Source organism: Mobula hypostoma, chromosome 5, assembly GCF_963921235.1.
Source record: "Mobula hypostoma chromosome 5, sMobHyp1.1, whole genome shotgun sequence".
Taxonomy (NCBI): domain Eukaryota; kingdom Metazoa; phylum Chordata; class Chondrichthyes; order Myliobatiformes; family Myliobatidae; genus Mobula; species Mobula hypostoma.
This window is the reverse complement of record NC_086101.1, coordinates 191,812,842-191,831,330: the sequence shown is the minus strand read 5'-3', so window position 1 is coordinate 191,831,330 and position 18,489 is coordinate 191,812,842. Positions and strand designations below refer to the sequence as shown.

Below are 18,489 nucleotides of genomic sequence, written 5' to 3'. Positions count from 1 at the left end.
TGTCCAGTCTATTCCAGAATTTAGTTTTCGTTGCATTCATTGCAGAAAATCCCGCTTTGTAGAGATATGTTGGAAATGAAAGGAACTTTTTCAGTACTTTTGTGGCTATCTCAGGATATTTAGCCTTGACTTTGATCCAGAATGCCGGCAGAAATGTTATGTCAAACGTACTTTTCAGCCCGCCGTCATTTGCAAGCTCGAGGAGTTGATCTTCTTCCCGTGCTGGCATGGATGATGCGCGGGTAATGACCTCGCGTGTGTAATGACCTCGCGTGCGTTCAAGCTCAACAGTGGGCGTGACAGGGAATGAGGAAAGGTGCTGCTGACTCCTATCGCCAAATCATACCATTTCCTCGCGGCCTGGTAGTACATGCTTTGGGGACCACTGTCCTACTGTACTCTGTGTTCTTTTATGTAAGAAATTAATAAAAATATTGAAAAAGAACCTCCCTGGTTATGACTGGTTGCATCGCGGCCTGGTATGGAAACACCAATGCCTTTGAATGGAAAATCCTACAAAAATAGTAGATATGGCCTAGTCCATCACGGGTAAAGCTCTCCCCACCATTGAGCACATCTACACAAAACGTTGTAGCAAGAAAGCTGCATTTATCATCAGGGGCCCCCACCACCCAGGTCAAGCTCTCTTCTCGCTGCTGCCACCAGGAAGAAGGTACTGAAGCCTCAGGACCCACACCACTAGATTCAGGAACCATTATTACCCCTCAACTATCAGGCTCTTGAACCAGAGGGATAACTTCACAAATTCACCTGCCCCATCATTGAAATATTGAAGCAACACACATACAAGTTGCTGGTGAACGCAGCAGGCCAGGCAGCATCTCTAGGAAGAGGCGCAGTCGACGTTTCAGGCCGAGACCCTTCGTCAGGACTAACTGAAGGAAGAGTGAGTAAGGGATTTGAAAGTTGGAGGGGGAGGGGGAGATCCAAAATGATAGGAGAAGACAGGAGGGGGAGGGAAATATTGAACTCACTTTCAAGGACTCTTCATCGCATGTTTGAGATATTTATTGTTTATTTATTTATTATGTATGATGATGGTTATTTTGTATTCTCTTTGGTATTTGCACATTGTTGTCCTTTGAACATGGGTCGTTTGTCCGTCCCATGGGTGTGAACTTTCATCGATTCTATTGTGTTTCTTGGATTTACTGTGTATGCCCACAAAAAACAAATCTTAGGGTTGTATATGTTGACATATATGTATTTTGATAATAAATTTACTTTGATCTTGTTACAGTTAAGGAGAAAGTGCACTGCAGACAGACAATAAGGTCCAAGACATAAGAGATATAATCCATATATTGTACTAGGGGACCATTCAATAGTCTTATAGAAGCTGTCATTGAGCCTGGTGGGATGTGCTTTCGGGCTTTTGTATCTTCTGCCCAGTGGGAGAGGGGAGAAGAGAGAATGTCTGGGGTGGGTGGGGTGTTTGATTATGCTGGCTGCTTTAAGGAGACAGTAAGAAGTGTAGACAGGCTGGTTTCCATGATGTGATGTTATGTTATGTATCCATAATTCTGTGCAATTAGAAGTTGCTACACCAAGCTATGATGTATCAGGTGAGTTTTACAGGGCAACAGGTAGGGAGGGGCCATGGATGTATTTCTGAACAAGAACGATCATCTTTAATTTGCTGTACTGAATTTAGTTTCAAGTCTTTGCATCCATGGTTCCTCGGTTTTTCTTTGTAGGCCTCCTCTCGTTACCGGGACAACCGTCTCCAGGGGCGACCGCTGGCATCGAGCGCTCGAGCCCTATGAGCTTGAGGTCTACCGCTCTGATTGGCCGCCGTCCCCTCTCACCAGATGACGGTCTCGCTCACACCATTGCAGACCCATTCACAAAGAGAGTGGGGCTGCCCTCGCTGGTTCCCATTGGCTAATTCCTGCGCTTCCGATCGCGCCAGCAGCCACGTCTGCTGTTCCATTGGTTAATGTGTCTATCAGTCATGTCGATTGACAACCTTCCCATACACATCAGGTTTGGTTGTGGTATATAAAGCTAGGTGGCATTGTGCAGATGAACAGTACCAGTGCGGTGCGAGAACGCAAGGCAGCGGTCAGCGTGAGCGCAGTGGGCACACCTCAAACAGGTACAAATAAATAAAAATAAAGGTTTTGTTTTGCAAATATGAAAAATTAATCATTTTCAATCTATTTTTATTGGTTATTTTGTATGCTTTGGCTCCCTAAATGAATAAGTAAATTATTTCGGATCTTGCGTACCCGTAACCGAGCTTTATTTTAATACGTACATGTTTATAATTCGATCTGAATTTAGATCTGTTTTATGATTTTGTTGCAGGAGAAATTATGAGTGGTGCAATCATTTCAGCGCTGCTGAGATCTAGGCTAGCATCACTTTAAGGACATACGATCAATTTTTGTATATAAGCTGTCAGTATTTATGTATATTGTGTTGTAATGTTATAGTTTTTTATCTTATTGTGTTATTTTTTTGCACTATATCGGATCCAGAGTAACAATTATTTCGTTCTCCTTTACCCTGGTGCACTGGAAATGATATTATACAGTCTTGAATCAAATTGACTGATTCACATTTACGTTCATTCAAACTGCGGGAAACGTTGCATTTAAAAATACCCATACGAATAAATATCTCTGAGTGATGAGAAGCGGCTGATATTTCTCACAGGTCTGTCTGTACAGTGTTAAAGATGAAGGAATTACTGTTTTAGTGATTTATGTTGTGGCTGGGTTCTCCAAGGGCTGAGGATTTTCATATTCTTGCTCTTTTCCTCCCTAAAAGCGTTGAGTCAGTCGTCAATCCCACTCCACTCTCACAAGTTCAAGATTATTGTACATATATACAAGGTTCATTGTTTCATTTGGTTGTATATACGTACTGTACACGATCTTTGTCTCCGGAGAGACACAACAGAGGACAGTAAAAACTGCCCAGAGGATCACTGGGGTCCGGCTCCCCCCCCCCCACCCCACACCCATATGAGATACATGTGTATTCTGTGTACTTTTGTGCTTTACTTCCTGGTCCGGAGAAATATCTCATTTGATGGTGTACATGTACATAGTTAAATGGCAACAAACTTGACAATTTCTGACGTTTACCGGGAGCGTTGTGGTCGAAGGGCCCAAAGCATTGTGAGGATCGCGAGCACCCAGAATCCCACCATCTCTCTGACCCATTACCGTCAGGAAGGAGGTACGGGAGCATCAGGCCCAGGACTGGCGGACTGGGTAACAGTTTCTTCCCTTCAGCCTGGGAGACCCTGCCTCCACCGAGGTCTCGTCACTACTACTACGGGGAGCTGTTTGCTGTGCACTACATGAATTTTGAATTACATTATATAAACTTGTGGGAATATTTTGTTTTATGAGCGGTGTGTGATATACGTTGTGTGGGTGCACCGTGGTCCAGTGGAACATTATTTCATTTGGTTGTAGATATGTACAGTCAGATGGCAGTACACGTGAACTTGACTTGAATCTCCTCTGTACCCACTCCAGTGTCATAGTTACCGTATTGAAAGTGTTCAACAGCCTGAGCTGGTGTGTTTGACAGGGAATTCTACAGTGAACTTTCTCCAGTGTAATACTGACTGTACTGAAAGTGTTCAACAGCCTGAGCTGGTGTGTTTGAGAAAGAATTCTACAGTATACCCTGCATTATACAGAGATAGGATAGTGATCTGTTTACCTGTTATTATATTTTTGTTATTACATTTTGTTAATGTATTTGTGGTAATCCTTTTTTTTAATGAGCTGTGTGTGATATACGTTGTGTGGGTGCAGTGTGGTCCGGAGGAAGGCTGTTTCGTTTGGTTGTAGCTATGTACAGTCAGCTAACAGTGAACTGGAACGTGAGCTGCCTCCACAGTGCTGACAACCAGTGATCATGGAGTTGCCTCTTGTGTGGAAGCAAACTGTACAGCTGCCTTCAACGGTTCGTATTTCCCAACCTGTCCTCTGAGAGATAATAACCATGTCCTTTTATTATATACAGTGCGTCCCTGTGGCACTCAGGGGTTCTGTTCTTTGAAAACTGTCTGAATTCCCATTTTACACCCATTATGTGAATCCTTAACAAAAATGTGCAAAGTTTGTTTTTTACAGTTTGCATTTATTTAGTTATTTTTATATAAATTCTGTAAGATGGAAATTTTATCAAGGATCAATTTTATTTTCAGATACATAGACATGTATTAGGAATTTGCTGTGGTGTGTTGGCATGACTTGTAACAAAAACAACCTTCAACAATTATAATGAATAATTAATTCTATAAAGTTAGAGTTTAAAGTACGGATATGGAATATCCGTATCCGTATCTAGTTATACACATTTAGGCATAAGTAAATAAATACCAGCGTGTGTTTACAGAGCAGTGACTGAGGGACTTGATAATCGAGGTGTGTGGGGGGGGGTCTAACTAGAATGGTTGATCAGATTAATTCACTGGGGAAAGAAACTTCTAAGATGGTGTGAAATTGTTGTTTTAATAATCCAGTTGGAAAATCTGGAAATATTTTACGCATGATTTGGGAATTCTGTAAAGGTGAATTTCAGTTACTCGAACTGCTGTAACACAGAGTATACAGTATTATCAACCATTACTTTATTTGTCACATGTACATGGAAACAGACAGTGAAATGTGTCGGCGATCAACTCAGTCCGAGCTTGTGCTGGGGGCAGCCCGCAAGTACCGCCATGCTTCCAGTGCAACATAGCATGTGACAACATACTAACACTAACATAGCATGTCCACATGTCATGTGAGTACAACCCCTAACCAGTACAACTTACAATCCCTAACCACTACAACATAGCATGCCCATAACTTACAACCCCTAACCAGTGCAATTTACAACCCCTAACCAGTACAACTTATAACCCCCTAACTGTCATGGTCTGGTCCTTGAAGTCCGCGTTCCGGTTCACAGTCCGGTCCGTGGACTTTGGACTCCAGGTCTTCCGGCTGGCCCTTGTTTCAGTTGGGCTTAATCATAGGCACCTGATGCTCATCTTTGGGCTGGGAATATAAGTGGCCCTGGGTTTGAGTGTGGGTGCTGATTCGTCTCATCAGTATCCCGTCCTCGCTTCCGTGGGGTAAGTCAGGCTGTTTTACCTTACCCTGCAGTTGGATCTGTCCCTTCCTGTCCTTGCCTCCGTTGGGTAAGCCAGGTCATCTTTGCTGTTACCCTGAGGCTGGACTGTTCCCTTCCCTTCCCCTTCCTTTTGAAGCCTTGCCTGCAATCTTGTCAAGTTCAATCACTGGAGCGAGACCAGAACCTTGCTGTGTCAAGATAAAGAACTGTCTATCGTTGAGTTGGAACTGTCTCTGTGTCCTTGCCTTCGCTAGGTAGGTCCGGCCGTTTGCCGCTACCTAGTGTTGGGAACCGTCTCGTCGTGTTCAGCATTCTGTGTAGAGCCCCGGCTCCAAGTCCTGTTCCCAAAGAGGGGTCCTGGCTCTGTGTTCCACGTCCCTATGTTCCTGTCTCTCAAGTCCAAGGCTCCGTGTTCCCGTGCTCTAGACCAAGGCTCTGTGTTCCTGTCTTCCCCAAGACCAAGGTTCTGTGTTCTGCATTCCTGTCATCCCAAGTCCTAGGCTCAACTGTTCCTGAGTACCAAGTCAAGGCTTCATGTGCCTCGCCCTGTCCATGTGCTTTGTCCTGTGCTGGAATTCCCTCGTCTTACCTAGGAGTCTCTCGTTCTGTCCTGTAGCCTTGCCTAGTTCTGTCTCCCAAGACCACGTCATGTCTTCGCCTAGTTCATCATGTCCTCACCTCAAAGAGCCCAAGCCTTGTCATGTCCTTGCCTCGAAGAACCCAGACCATGTCCAGTCCTGTAGCCACGTCATGTCCTCGCCTAGTTCCGAGGTCCGAGCCCGAGTCAAGACCCTGGTCTGGGTCCTTGTCCAGTCTCCAGCTCGGAGTCCAAGCCCAGGCTCCTAGTTCCCAGTTCCTTGTCCTGGTCCTGCTTGCCTGGCCGATGTCCTAGCCCAAGTCTGTGTTCTTGTCCCAGCTCTCTAGTCAAGTCCCGTTCCTAGTACTTCAGTGTCTGTGTCTTGCATCTGGGTCTGTTCCCAGCGCCCCCCCCCCCCCGTTATGACACTAACCAGTACATCTTACGACCCCTAACCAGTACATCTTATGACCCCTAACCAGTACATCTTACGACCCTAACCAGTACATCTTATGACCCCTAACCGGTACATCTTACAACCCTAACCAGTACATCTTACGACCCCGAACCAGTACAACTTCAGGATGTGGGAGGAAACTGGAGCACCCGGACGAAACCCACGTGGTCTCGGGGAAAACGTACGTACTGATTACAGACAATGGCAGGAATTGAACCCCAGTCACTGGCGCTGTGAAGTGTTTTGGTAGCTGCTCGTCTACCACGCCTCCTTACAGATCTCCAGTTTTGTTTATTTATTTTCTTTACTTAGAGGTTCAGTGCAGAACAGGCTGTTCCAGCCCACCGACTTAACCCCAGCCTAATCACAGAACAATTTACAATGACCAGTTAACCTAGTAACCGGTACATCTTGGACTGTTGCAGGAAACTGGAGACCCAGAGAAAACCAATGCTCACATGAACCAACGTAAAAATTTACAGGTACACCGGAATTCCGATGCCCTGAGCTTTATAGCATCGCTACACTACCGTGGCACATATTCCTAATATCATCACTATTTCTATCTTTATATAATAAAGTTACTTTATATAATTTTAATAGTTGGTTTTATATAAACTATGAGAGATGAAGATGTAATACGTATCACAGATAGTTTGCTAGTGGTTCATGAGTTCCGTAAGAGTGAGTTTCAGTTACTGGAAGTGCCCTTACGCTGAGTACACTGCAGAATTCCCTGTCTAACGCACCAGCTCAGGCTGTTGAACACTTTCAGTACAGTCAGTATTTACACTGGAGAGTGTTCACTGTAGAATTCCCCGTCAAACACACCAGCTCAGGCTGTTGAACACTTTCAGTACAGTCAGTATTTACACTGGAGAGTGTTCACTGTAGAATTCCCCGTCAAACACACCAGCTCAGGCTGTTGAACACTCTCAGTACAGTAAGTATTTACACTGGAGAGGGTGCAGAGGAGATTCAAATCAAGTTCAAGTTTATTATTATCTGATTACATACAGACTGTGTAAAAGTCTGTGTACATACATCTACTGATGCTTCTGCACACATCTTCAGTGATGTTCCTGCAATCATCGGGTGTCTCGGGACTTTCAACATCATACACCCTCCTCCAGGTGACCCAGCCGGGGCTGATCAGACCCCAGCTTGTGTCCAGATGGCTAGCTACTTATGACTCCATGGCTCCCCTCTTTTGAGCCACAGCCATCTTGAGGCCCTCTCTGCCACATCGGTGGTACTGCAGATGGCTCTCCTCTTCCTCTCTCCCTCGATGCCCAAAATGCTGAAGGCTCTGGCTAAGGAACGGGCTTTGAATCCCCCACAACCAGCCTCCACTGGGAGACACCTCGCTCTCCATCCAGCCTGCTGACAGTTGCTGACCAGTCCTGCGTACTTGGAGAGCTTCCTTTCAAAGGCCTCTTCCAAGCTATCTTCCCATGGGACTGTCAGCTCCAGCAGCACCACTTAGGAACCCTAGATTTTTTATGTGGTTTGAGATGGTATGGCACAGAGCCCAGATCTCAACATCATCGAGACTGTCTGGGAATACCTGGAGAGAGACAGAGGCAAGCAAGACAGCCAAAGTCTGCAGAAGAACTGTGGCAAGTTCTCCAAGATACTGGGAACAACCTACCAGCCAATTTTTAAAAATGTCTTTATCACTAATAAAACTGCATGACAGTGTACCTAAGAGAGTACATGCAGTTTTAAAGGGAAAGGGTGGTGTCACGTGATCAGCAACAATGAGTTATCATTTGAGGCAGGTTTAATGAAAACAAACAAACATTTATTAAACTCTGCTCAACAATAGCGAAAAGTATTCCAACGACGAACTTAACCGGAAGTTAACTGCTATACGGCATCTCTGGAACAGTTCTTAAAAGGGTAAATTCGGAAACAGTTCTTAAAGTGGTAAATTCGCAAGTCCAAGTGATTTACACAGTCAATATGAAGAGACTTCTCTGGAAACGAATTACTTCAAAGACGTGACGTTACTGCTGATTCTCCAAAGGATTCACGACAAAGGAAATAAAACGGCTTAAAGGAACTGACTTTTTCCTGGCGAGTGAACACTGCACAACTTCTCTGCTCTTGCAGGAGTTATCTCAGATACAGGTCACTTTTCTGAACGAAGACTTAATAAGGTCGATTCTTTATTAAACTGCCGAACGACTCCAACTTTATTCGATCCTTCAGGTTCCCATCCTTTAGTAAGGTCTTCACTCTCCAATACTACTGTAAAGGTAAATCAAACATACACCAACAAAGCTGGCAGCGACTGGTGAAACTGCCGGCACAATGATTTTACCTTAGGAAAGGGAGTTCCCTCCCTCCCTACCTTACAATAGAAAGTAAAACTCCGTTTTAAAACGAAACTGCGTCATGAAATGAATACGCAGCATAACGGAGTAACTAATAAAACAAACAAAAACTCAACTGAAAACTAACTGCGTCACACCAGGGGTCTCCTTCATACCTGTTGTGAACAGGTGATCATGTGACTTCACTGGTGGGAAAATTACATCATGTGACCTCCACAAGACCATTACGTCATGCTCATAAGACAGTCACAAGATACCCATGGGGTATGTAACAGTGGTCACACCAAATATTGATTTGATTTTTTTTTACTTTACTGTTTTTTTATAGTAATTTTTTTGATATTTAGAAACTTATAATTTCACAATTTTTCAAAGTATCTTTGCTTTACAGATTTTTTTTTACATGTGCCTATATTCAATCAAATGAGACAACATTCCTCTGGACTACAGTGTGCCCCCAGAACATACAGTATATTACACAGCACATAAAACAAAATGTTACCACAATCAAATTTATAGCAGGGTATTCATTAGTCTCACAACCTGAGGGAAGTAGCCATTACCCAGTCTGGCAGTCCTGGCCCTGATGTTCCCGAACCTCCTTCCTGATGGTAGTGGGTCAGAGAAATTGTGGGCTGGGTGGTCGGGATCCTCAACAAAGCTTCTACAACGCTCCTAGTAAATATCACAAATAGGGGGAAGGGAGAACCCAATGATCCTCTTGGTGGTTTTTAGATGGTGCAATTTGAGGGGCATGTTGGTTATGAGATTGGAATAGGTGTGTTTTTCTTGGAGCAGAGAGGGCTGAAGGGTGACTAAACAAAGTTATGAGGGGCAAAAAAAGGGCAGGTATTTGGAAAATCTTTCCAAAGCAGAGGGATTTATAATGACAGGCATCTGCTTCAGGTAAGAGGTAGGGAAAGTTTAGAGGAGGTTTACCACCCCACCACAAAAACCTGATTCCAATTCTGTCCACCTGTCAATGAAACATTGTCATTGTATGACTTCCTCTGGAAACTCAGTCCACATAACTACCACCCTAATTTAAAACAAACTTCCCAGTTAAATCTCTCCCCTCTCACTTTAACCCTATGGTCTCTCATTCTGGATTCCCCACTCCTAGGGAAAAATCTTAATATTTATCCCATCTCTGCCCCTCATGGTTTAAAAGACTTGTGTGGACATTACTGGTTTTCCCTTCTCCCGGTGGGGCTGTTTCTGCTGGTAATCCCTTCTCCTGCTGGGACTGTTCCTGTGTGTAATCCCTTCTGCTGGGACTGTTCCTGTGTGAAATCCCTTCTCTTGCTGGGACTGTTCCTGTGTGAAATCCCTTCTGCTGGGACTGTTCCTGTGCGTAATCTCTTCTCCTGGGACTGTTCCTGTGTGCAATCTCTTCTGCTGGGACTGTTCCTGTGTGCAATCTCTTCTGCTGGGACTGTTCCTGTGTGCAATCTCTTCTGCTGGGACTGTTCCTGTGCGTAATCCCTTCTCCTGCTATGACTGTTCCTGTGTGAAATCCCTTCTCTTGCTGGGACTGTTCCTGCGTGTAATCCCTTCTGCTGGGACTGTTCCTGTGCGTAATCTCTTCTCCTGCTGGGACTGTTTTTATTGGTATTCCCTCCTTCTGTTGGATCTGCTCTTTCTGACAATGTTTTAGACCATAAGACCATAAGGCATGGGGATCAGAGTAAGACCGATTGGCTTGTCAAGTCTGCCCTGCCATTTCATCATGACTGATCCATTTTTCCTCTCAGCCCCAATCTCCTGATTTCTCTCTGCATCCCTTCATGCCCTGATCAACCAAGAACCTATCAACCTCTGCCTTAAATACACCCATTGACTTGGCTTCCACAGCTGCCTGTTGCAATGAATTCCACAGATTCACCACCCTTCTGGCTAAAGAAATTTGGGGTCATCTACTTCCCCTCCATCATCAGATTTAAGTATGGACAATGAGCCCATGAACATTACTTCACTATTTTATCTCTTTTTGTACTAATCTAATTTATAAATTACAATATCCATATTATAATTTATAGTTCTGTTATAATTTATTGCGATGTTTATTTATGACATGTCAGTAATATTAATCCTGATTCTGATTACCACCTCCCTCTGGGGCTTTTCTTGCTGATATTCTCCCATCCTGTTGGGATTGTTTCTGTTCGAATTTCCTCCTGGGTCTGTTTCTGTTGATATCCCCTCCTCCTGCTGGGACTGTTTATGTTGGTATTCCCTCCTCCTGCTGGGACTTTCTGTTGATATTCCTTCCGCCTGTTGGCACTAATTCTGTTGGAATTTTTTCCTCCTGCTGGGACCGTTTCTGTTGGTATTCCCTCCTGCTGGGACTCAGTTGGTATTCCCTCATGCTAGGATTGGTGCTGCCGCTCCCCGACCTTCCTGCAGGAGGCGGTAGAACGCGCATGCCCAGTCTATACCCCGCATTCAGGGCACATGCGCAATCTGCTCCCGCCTCTCCAAGATGGCGGCGGCCACGGCGGTCGGCTTGGGGTCGCAGGCGGCGGGATCCGAATGAAGCGCCGGTTCGGCTGTTAAGAGCCCGGGTTCGGAGCTCGGTCGGTGGTTGCTGTCGGACAAGACGACTTGTGGGCCGGCGCTGAGTTTCGGGCTCAGGTGAGCGGCGATCGGGGATGCGGGAGAGAACAGTTTCTTGGCGCCGCGAACTCTTTCCTCTCCCGCCTTATGGGTGGGTAGGTGGCGGAATCGGGCACAGCATGATCCAATCGGCGAGGGGGAACGGAAGGAGGCCCTTCGGCCTGACGTATCCCTGTCAGTCACGGGAGGCCGCTCCCTGACAGGGCCCGGCTGTTGGACGGGTGGCAGGGGTTGTCAAGAGCAGTCACGGCATAGCGGAAGGGGAACAGAATGCGAGGTTTTGCCGCGGCTACTTAGCTTCTCCAGTCTATTCTAGCATTCTCTGTAAATATCTTTTATGTGTGCAATGAAGGGATACAGACCGAGTCAGCATTTTTTTCATGTCTTAAGGTGGTGGTAACACCCACGATGTTATTAGGGAGTTCTCGGATGGATTTTGACCCATTGACGGTGAAGGAACAGGGGTAGATTTCCAAGCCAGGACAGTCTGTGACCTGGAGGGAATTTCCAGTGGGTGGTGCTCCCTGTCTTTTGCTGCCCTTGTCCTTCCAGCTGGTAGAGGTGAGGGGTTGGGAAGGTGCTGTCTGAACAATCTCGGTGAGTTTCTGCAGTCTGTTCGTCTAGAACGGACAATCTGCTGCTACTGTGTGTCGTGGTGGAGTGAAGAAACAGTTGTAGATGTGGAGCTGACCAAGTGGGCTCCTGTGTACTGTGCGATGCCGAGTTTCTTGATGATCAGAATTAGATCTGTGTCTCTGACACCATAGGACGTTGTTGCATTGCTGTATCAGTACAGTGCAATAGCTCTAATGACCATAAATTATAAAAATGAACAAAGCAAAGTGTATTGTAATGTTAACAACAGGAATTCTGCAGATGCTGGAAATTCAAGCAACACATAAAAGTTGCTGGTGAACGCAGCAGGCGTCTCGGCCTGAAACGTCGACTGCACCTCTTCCTAGAGATGCTGCCTGGCCTGCTGCGTTCACCAGCAACTTTTATGTATTGTAATGTTCATGGACCATGCACGAATCTGATTATGGAACAGAAGCAATAACTTCTGAATTGTGTGTGGGTCGTTAGACCGTGTACCTGACCCTCTCTGAATCGTGTGTGGGTCGTTAGACCCTGTACCTGACCACCTCTGAATCATCGTGTGTGGAGCTTTAGACCCCCGTGACTGACCCCCTCTGAATCATGTGTGGGTGTTCAGACCCTGTACCTGACCCTCTCTGAATCGTGTGTGGGTCGTTAGACCCTGTACCTGACCCTCTCTGAATCATGTGTGGGTGTTCAGACCCTGTAACTGACCCTCTCTGAATCGTGTGCGGGTGTTTAGACCCTGTACCTGACCCTTTCTGAATTCTGTATGGCTGTTTAGACCCTGTACCTGACCCTATCTGAATCATGTGTGGGTGTTCAGACCCTGTACCTGACCCTCTCTGGGTCGTGTGTGGGTGTTCAGACCCTGTACCTGACCCTCTCTGAATAATGTGTGGGTGTTCAGACCCTGTACCTGATCCTCTCTGAATCGTGTGTGAGTGTTCAGACCCTGTACCTGACCCTCTCTGAATCGTGTGTGGGTGTTTTGACCCCCGTACCTGACCCTGTCTGAGTCGTGTGTGGGTGTTCAGACCCTGTGCCTGACCCTCTCTGAATCGTGTTTGTGGGACTTTTGCTCTGTACCCGATCCTCTCTGAATTGTGTGTGGAACTTTAGACTCTGTACCCGACCTTCTGAATCGTTGTGTGTGGGACTTTAGGCTGCACTCTGAATGTTGTTACAAGAAATGAAGCTGCACTCATTGACGTGAAATCATACGGACATATATCTCTGGTGACAAACGAGAAAATCTGCAAAGGCTGGAAATCTGAGTGCACACACACAAAATGCTGCAGGAGCTCAGCAGGCTAGGCAGCCTCTAGGAAAAGAGTACAGTTGATGTTTCGGGCAGAAACCCTTCAGCAGCACACACCTATGGTGACATATGTACTTTGATAATAAAATTGCTGCGAGTTCTATTTTCCTGCCCTACAACAATATCCTTCCATTCCCTTAAAGTCCAAAAATCTATCCGTCTGTGTTTAGTGAATTCTGTGACTGAGCCTCCACGTTGCTCCACGACACAATAGAATAGAATTAATGTATGCCTAATTGTGGAACAAATTTAGTTATGTCAACGACCTGGTGTTTCTGTGCTGTGCAACATTTTTCATGTTCGAAGTACGTTTATTATCAAAGTACATACGTCATCGTGTAGAATCCTGAGATTCATTTTCTTGAGGGCATTCACAGTAAATACAAATAAACACCATAGAATCAATGAAAAACCGCACAAAGCAGATAGACAACCAATGTGCAAGTACAAAAAGAAAAACAACAATAATAAGCAATAAATAATGAGAACATGAGACGAACAGTCTTTGAAAGTGAGACCATAGATTGTGGGAACAATTCAGTGGTGGGTGAGTGAAGTTATCTCCTCTGGTTCAGGAGCCTGATGGTTGAGGGGTAATAACTGCTCCTGAACCTGGCGGTGTGGGTCCTGAGGCTCCTGTACCTCCTGCCTGATGGTTGAGGGGTAATAACTGTTCCTGAACCTGGTGGTGTGGGCCCTGAGGCTCCTGTACCTCCTGCCTGATGGTTGAGGGGTAATAACTGTTCCTGAACCTGCTGCTGTGGGTGTTGAGGCTCTTGATGATGGATGTTGCTTTCTTGCGACAATTCTCCACAGAGACATGCTTAATGGTGGTGAGCCTTTGGATGTTGTCAATTCTTATCTGGCTCCAGCCACTCAGGTAGGGTGATCATCCTGCCGCCTTTCCCTCTTTTGAGTCCACTAAGAGCTCTGGTGAGGTCACCTCTTGTTCTTTAACTCTATTCGGTACAGGTTAAAGATGTATTTTTAAAAAAGATCAGCTTTATTTCTCACATGTATATTGCAGACATCTCACCCTGCAAAAACTCATTTCAGGGCGGTAGCACCATCAATTTGCAGGAGACTCCCGGAACTTCCGGGAGAGGTGGGATGTCTGATATTGAAACATACATTGAAATGCAGCGTTTGAGTTAACAACCAAAGTCAGAGCTGTGCTGGGGGCACATGCTTCCAGTTCCAACATAGCATGCCCACAACTTACCCTAACCTGCACACCTTTGGAATGTGGGAGGAAACTGGAGCACCTGGAGGAAACCCACACAGTCACAGGGAGAATGTACAACCTCCGTACAGACAGTGGTGGCAATTGAACAACGATCTCAAAGACTACTTGATCTCTTGTTGTGTGAAAGACCTGCAATTACTGGCAGTCTGTACATGCTCTAAACCAAGTAAATCTCTTTTTAGTGTTAGGGGTCTAAATTTAGTGCAGTATTCCAGCTGTGGTCCTTCTACGAATGAGATGATATCCTTCAAATTTCATCCTGGACCCTTTCTCTGCTCCCTCCTGAGAAAGCACAGGAGGTTGGTGTCACATTTCTGAAGGATCTACGTTTGACAATCTGGAAGAGCAGCATTGCAACACCGCCAGCACTGGGACAGGATTGGCGTAGCCTGGATTTCTGTTCTCCGTTCTCCTGAGGAAGGTTTAAATCTGAAGTCCTTCTTACCCTGAAGAAGTATAATTCTTCTCTTCAACAGGAGTTCAGTGAGAGCCTCTGTGATCTCTGCTGTCCTTCCCCTCCCCACATCTGTATTTTAGCTTCTTCACCACCACCCCCCCACCCACCGGCAACTTTTCTGTCCTGGCGAAGGGTCTTGGCCCTAAACGATAGTTTATTAATTTCCATAGACGCTGCCTGGCCTGCTGAGCTCCCCCAGCATTTTGTGTGTGGGCTGCCACACTGCTGGATACCTTTTCTGCTGATATATGAAAAGCACAAGAGGCTCAGCCCAGTTTGTGGTCAGCTTGTGTTCCACGTAACCCTGCTGCAATGTACAGAGAGCTTCTGGCAATTACGTTTCAGCTTGGCAGCTTCTTTTATTGAATGTTCCAGACTGAGAAGGATTATCTTTTATTTGTCACATGCACGTCGAAACGTGTCATTTGTGTCCGTCATCACCTCAGTCTGAGTATGTGCTGGGGGCAGCCTACAAGTGTTGCCACCCTTCTGGCGTCAATGTCACGTAACCGTAACTCCCCCCAACCCATACGCCTTTTAAATGGCACTGGAAAGCATTATGATCATTTTTAGATTACCGTGCTGGTATACAGTAGGAAAATTCAAACTAATTTTTCCTCTAAATTTTAATGCCAATAATTTCCATTCTGCCCAATCAGCAGTGACAGGACAACCAGTGAATTTATTTCACTGTTCGATTCTTCGACTTTCATGTGTTTTGTTTTTATCATGACCAGTCATGCTCGATGTTATCTCCCTGCTGGTGCTTTGGTCTTTTAGGCTGTATTTGTTCTGCAGTTGTTCTGAGTGTTGTGTCATTTACTGGTATATAAGACCATAAGACAAAGGAGAAGAAGTCGGCCATTCGGCCCATTGAGTCTGCCCCACCATTTTATCATGAACTGATCAATTCTCCCATTTAGTCCCACTCCCCCGCCTTCTCACCATAACCTTTGATGCCCTGGCTACTCAGATACCTATCAATCTCTGCCTTAAATACACCCAATGACTTGGCCTCCACTGCCGCCCGTGGCAACAAATTCCATAGATTGACCACCCTCTGGCTAAAAAAATTTCTTCGCATCTCTGTTCTGAATGGGCACCCTTCAATCCTTAAGTCATGCCCTCTCGTACTAGACTCCCCCATCATGGGAAACAACTTTGCCATATCTACTCTGTCCATGCCTTTCAATAATCGAAATGTTACTGTGAGGTCCTCCCTCATTCTTCTAAACTCCAAGGAATACAGTCCAAGAGCAGACAAACGTTCCTCATGTTAACCCTCTCATTCCCAAAATCATTCTAGTGAATCTTCTCTGTACCCTCTCCAACATCAGCACATCCTTTCTTAAATAAGGAGACCAAAACTGCCCACAGTACTCCAAGTGAGGTCTTACCAGTGCCTTATAGAGCCTCAACATCACAGCCCTGCTCCTATACTCTATTCCTCTAGAAATGAATGCCAACATTGCATTTGCCTTCTTCACCACCGACTCAGCCTGGAGGTTAACCTTAAGGGTATCCTGCACGAAGACTCCCAAGTCCTGTTGCATCTCAGAACTTTGAGTTCTCTCCCCATTTAAATAATAGTCTGCCCGTTTATTTCTTCTGCCAAAGTGCAGAACCATACACTTTCCAACATTGTACTTCATTTGCCACTTCTTTGCCCGTTCTTCCAATCTATCCAAGTCTCTCTGCAGACTCTCTGTTTCCTCAGCACTACCAGCCCCTCCACCTATCTTTGTATCGTCAGCAAACTTCGCTACAAAGCCATCTATTCCATAATCCAAATCGTTGATGTACAACGTAAAAAGAAGCAGCCCCAACACGGCCCCCTGTGGAACACCACTGGTAACCGGCAGCCAACCAGAATAGGATCCCTTTATTCCCACTCTCTGTTTCCTGCCAATCAGCCAACGCTCTATCCAGGTATGTAACTTTCCCGTAATTCCATGGGCTCTTAACTTGTTAAGCAGCCTCATGTGCGGCACCTTGTCAAAGGCCTTCTGAAAATCCAAATGTACAACATCCACTGCATCTCCCTTGTCTAGCCTACTTGTAATTTCCTCAAAAAATTGCAATAGGTTTGTCAGGCAGGATTTTCCTTTAAGGAAACCATGCTGAGTTCTGCATATCTTGTCATATGCCTCCAGGTACTCTGTAACTCATCCTTGACAATCGACTCCAACAACTTCCCAACCATCGATGTCAAGCTATGTTGAGTAACAATGAGTGTGAACTTGGATTCAAGTTAATAGGAGAGTACAGCACAGGAACAGGCCCTTCAGCCCATAATGTTGTGCTGAACAAATAAATTAGGAATCAAATGGCCAACTGAACTCATCCCTTTTGCCTACACAATGTCCATTTCCTCCCATTTTCCTCACATCCATGTGCCGATCTGAACGTCTTTTAAAAGCCTCTAATGTATCTGCATCGACCACCTCCCCAGGCAGCTCATTCCAGGCACCCACCACTCTGTGTGTAAAATAAAAGCTGCCCCTCACATCTGTTTTAAAATCATGCCTCTGACTGTACAATGACAGCTCCCTCTGCTGTCATGCTTGTTTCCATAATGTGATTAAAGGTTTGTAACAGTCTGATAACTTGGCACTGGAAACATGGCATTGCACAACGGGCTGACTCCAGCACATCCTCAGCCTGCTTTAGTCTCTGATGCAAACAACGTACTTCACTGTCTGCTTCGATTCACGTGTGACAAGTACGTTTAATTGATAAGGACTTGATCTGATGGCAAGAGGGCCCAGGATGTTTGAAGACCAGACCCTCCTGCATAGACTTGCCTCTCCTGGAGTATGAAGTTGTGATATGGGTTGATGAGTGCAAACACCTCAACACATCACAGGCACCAGCTTACCTTTCACAAGGGCGCTTCTACAGAAAGGTGCCTGAAAAGGGCCAATAACATCATAAAGGATCCCACCCACCCTGCTCATGGACTGTTTGTCCCACTCCCATCAGCGATGAGACTAAGAAGCATACACACCAAGACCACCACACTCACACACAGTTACTTTCCTATGGTCCACTCTCCTCTCTTGGTGAAGGGTCTCGGGCTGAAACGTGGACTCTTTATTCCTCTCCATAGATGCTGCCTCACCTGATGAGTTCCTCCTGCGTTTTGTTGCTCTGGTTAAACATCACTGACATATGACGTGAAATGTGTTGTTTTGTGGCAGCAGTACAGTGCAATACATAATGAAAAATACAATAAATTACTGTGTTGGCGTGTGGCCAAGTGGTTAAGGTGTTCGTCTAGTGATTTGAAGGTCACTAGTTCAAGCCTTGGCTGAGGCAGCGTGTTGTGTCCTTGAGCAAGGCACTTAACCACACGTTGCTCTGCAACGACACTGGTGCCAAGCTGTATGGGTCCTAATGCCTTTCCCTTGGACAACATCGGTGGTGTAGAGAGGGGAGACTTGCAGCATGGGCAACTGCTGGTCTTCCATACAACCTTGCCCAGGCCTGCGCCCTGGAAACCTTCCAAGGCACAAATCCATGGTCTCTGAGACTAACGGATGCCTATCGAAATTACTACAAGAAATATATAAAACTTAAATGGAATAAGTAGAGCAAAAAGAAAGAAAAAAGTAGTGAGGTAGTGTTCATGGGTTCGGAAATCTGCTGGCGTAGGGGAAGAAGCTGTTCCTGAAACATTGAGTGTGTACCTTGGGCTCCTGTACTTCCTCCCTCATGAGAAGAGGCCATGTCCTGGGTGATGGGAGTCCTTAGTGATGGATATTGCC

At 45.6% G+C, this 18,489-nt stretch overlaps 1 protein-coding gene across 2 annotated transcripts in view; it reads left to right on the top strand.

The window, feature by feature from the left end:
• The first annotated feature begins 2,033 nt into the window (after positions 1-2,033).
• hmgcs1 (3-hydroxy-3-methylglutaryl-CoA synthase 1 (soluble)) overlaps positions 2,034-18,489 on the top strand; it is a 49,265-nt gene continuing 32,809 nt past the window's right edge. Inside the window, exon 1 of one of the 2 annotated variants that reach the window (XM_063049594.1) lies at positions 2,034-2,119. The gene's annotated coding sequence lies outside the window, so the exon portion shown is untranslated. Of the gene's footprint in view, positions 2,120-10,914; positions 11,120-18,489 lie in introns of those variants that run through there. The other variant, XM_063049595.1, reaches the window with a different exon arrangement.